Source organism: Fukomys damarensis, unplaced genomic scaffold, assembly GCF_012274545.1.
Source record: "Fukomys damarensis isolate Sample0158 unplaced genomic scaffold, DMR_v1.0_HiC HiC_scaffold_39, whole genome shotgun sequence".
Taxonomy (NCBI): domain Eukaryota; kingdom Metazoa; phylum Chordata; class Mammalia; order Rodentia; family Bathyergidae; genus Fukomys; species Fukomys damarensis.
The window spans coordinates 63,340,643-63,344,188 of NW_022900951.1; the positions used below are offsets into that span (position 1 = coordinate 63,340,643).

A 3,546-nucleotide genomic window follows, 5' to 3' on the forward strand; every position below is an offset into this window, starting at 1 on the left:
TTACATGACAAATCTTGGTTCTCATTTTTCCCCCATACCCCTGCCCTCCCTTCATCCCCTCCATTCTTCCCTATTTACAAAGACTTTGTTTCCATTTTTTCCTTTTCTCATATTTTTTCTTTTCCCTCCTTTCCTTTCCCCCACCCTTCCCACTTCCCCTACACCTTTAGCCCTTTGCTTCCTATTTCACATTATCAGTTATACAATTTGAATCTTATTTACACTTTCAGTTTTTCACACCGGAGCCTAATGCTGTTTCTAAATGACTGTATGTACCCATATACAAGTTAGTCAGATTATAATCTCTAATTTTTCATGTTGGCTATAGCCCCACATTCTCAACCAATAAACAACCATCCCCATCTATCTAGATGTATCTAGATGGAGATTGCCCAAATCAGACTCACTATTTTTCCATGAGAACTTTCCTGAATTTCTCCCATCCTTGACTTTATCACAAATATTTATTTTTACTTTCTTTCTTTCTTTTTTTTTTGTGTGTGTGTGAAAATGAGTCTCAGTATGTAGTTGAGACTGACCTGGAACTCATTTTGTAGCCCAGGCTGGTCTCGAACTCACAGGGATCCTCCTGCCTCAGTCTCCCGAGTGCTGGGATTACAGCATGTGCCACCACACCCGGCTTAGTTTTACTTTCCATAGTACTATTAATCAAACCTCCAAACACTTTCTTAATCTATTTATTTTCATTTCTCTCACTACCATCTTCTTTTTTTTTTTTTTTTTTTTTTTTTTTTTTTTGGTGCCGGGGATTGAACTCGGGACCTTGTGCTTGCAAGGCAGGTGGTGGCACCACTGAGCTAAATCCCCGGCCTCTCACTACCATCTATATACTCATCACTTTCTGTCTTTATCCACAGTAATAGCCTTTCCTTTAATTTCCTTGCCTGGCTTCTCCAGCTTTTCTCCTCTCTTATTTTGTCATAAACTTTACTACTTGAGTTATTTTTCAAAACAATATTCTATCATAAAATTTGCCTATTTAAAAACTTATAGCCAGGAGTGGTGGCACACGCCTATAATCCCAGCACTCGGGAAGCTGAGGCAGGAGGATCACTTGTGAGTTTGAAACCAGCCTGTGCTATGCATAGTGAGTTCCAGGGCAGTCCCAACTACATAGTGAGACCCTGTCTCAAAAAACAAAAACAAAAACAAAACTTACAATGTTTCCTGAGTATCTGTAAGATAAAAATCCAAATTCATCATATAATAGAGAACAGGGATTGGCAAACTAAGGTCTATGAGTGAAATGCAGCCTATCATCTCTTTTTGTTTTTTGTTTTTTGAGGTAATGAGGATTGAACTCAGGACCTGGTGCTTGTAAGGCAGGCACAGTGCCACTAAGCTAAATCCCCGACCCCAAGCCTATCATCTATTTTTGTAAATACAATTTCACTAGAAAACAACCATGCCCGTTCATTTACATTTTATCTGTGACCACTTTCAAGCTACAACTGAGACTAAATTGACTAGAGAAGGCCAAAACCATATACTTACTATTTGGCCCTTTACATAAAAATTTTTCTGGACTCCTGGCAGGGACAATACAGAATAACTGGACTCCAGCTTCCATTTCTAGTTTCAACTACCTTTACAAACTCTAGATTCTTATTATATCAAACAGACCAGGCTCTTCTTAATAAAATCACTACTTATTTTTCAAGGGGCTGTACTTAATACAATTGGAGCTCAGTGTATTCAGTAAAAATGATACCTTTTATCAAATCCCACATAATGGATAAAAGATTATCATTTTTATCCAATGTAAACTGAGCAACTCAGATTTTTTACTTTTAGAGTAGTGATACACAACCAGAAAATTTATGCAATATTTCAAAAACCAAAAACTTTGATATCTGAAACACTTCTGGATGCAAACATTTCAGGTAAGGGATACTCAACCTGTATTTATATTGTCAATGTAATTTGTGGAAAGAGCACTGGATGTGATGTCAACAGACAGAGGTCTGGATATTAAAGTAGAGCCACACTATAGTTACAAATGTCCTCACTTCTTATCTTATTTTTTGTGTTACTTAAAGAATCAAACATTTTTTTTCTTTCATAGTACCAGGGATAAAACTCAGGACTTTGCACTTACACGGCAGATGGTGGCACCACTGAGCTAAATCCCCAGCCCCTCAAATACTAACATTTTAATCTATGACTCACTATAATTCCCAACAGTACTGCCAGCCATCTGTGACTTGATATCATAATTATAGGTGCATAAAATTTTAACACTTATAATCACACAAACATCTTATTTGAGCTCATACTAATACCCAGATTTGAAGGCAAAACTTTTCTTCAATTTGTAAATGAGGAAATTAAAGCCCTAAGAAAGTAAAGGTCTTGCCCAGCACCACACAGCCAATAAATGAAAATACCTAAGATAAATCCAGGTCTCTTGATTCTAGTTCACTAGTTTTCCTACTTTACAATGCTGCTGATTTAATGACATCATGAAAAACACAACCTTCAGCCAGGTGTGGTGGTGTATTCCTACAATACCAGCACTCTGGAAGGCTGAAGCAAGAGGATCACAAGTTCAAAGCCCTGTCTCAAAATAAAAAGAAAAGTTAAACCATCCATTATTGTTGCTTGAGACAGGGTCTGGCTATGTAGTCAAAGAAGGCCTTAAACTGGTTATATAGCCAGAGTGGCCTCAAACTCATGATCCTCCTGCACCAGCTTCCCACATGAGGAAATAATTTTAAACAGCAAAAACTCTATACCCTCAGTCTTACTTCCACTTACAAAGACAACATAGCAAAAGCCAGGCATGGTAGTGCACATCTGTAATCCCAGCACTTGGGAGGCTGAGGCAGGAGGATCGCTGTAAATTCGAGACCAGCCTGGGCTACATAGTGAGTTCCAGATCAGTCTCAACTGCATAGTGAGACCATGTCTTTAAAAAAAAAAAAGAACAGACAACATAGCAGAGATTCTGGTTTCCATGTCATTCTATTAGAAACTGAACCTACTGGCAGATAAAATAGGTAAAACACTTGAAATCATATATATCATCAAGGATTTTCTAAAAAGAACTCTAAATGCACAAGAAATAACAGCAGGAATCAATAAACAGGATTATATCAAATTAAAATGTTTCTGCACAGAAAAGGGATCAATTAGTAGAGTAAAAAGACAACCTACAGAATGGGAAAAAATTTTGCCAAATATACCTCAAAGGATTAATATCTATAATACATAAAAATCTCTCAAAGATTAGATCATCTAAAAGACTCAACAAGAAATGGACAAGTGAAATGAACAGAAACTTTACAGAAATACAAATGGCTAACAAACATGAAAAAGTGTTCAACATCTCTAGTCATTAGAGAGATGCAAATTAAAACAATGCTAACTAAGATTTCATCTTACACCACAAAAGATGACAATCATTAAGAAATCGCATGGGCAGGGGATTTAGCTCAGTGGTTCGGTGGCCGGCCTTGCAAGCGCAAGGACCCGAGTTCAATCCCCGGTACCAAAAAAAAAAAAAAAAAAAAAAAAACGCAAAAA

The 3,546-nt window shown here is 37.1% G+C and overlaps 1 protein-coding gene across 1 annotated transcript in view; it reads right to left on the bottom strand.

Moving 5' to 3' along the window:
* The window catches only part of Brwd3 (bromodomain and WD repeat domain containing 3), a 169,737-nt gene that overhangs the window by 134,376 nt on the left and 31,815 nt on the right, over positions 1-3,546 (bottom strand). The gene's annotated exons all lie outside the window — the stretch shown is intronic.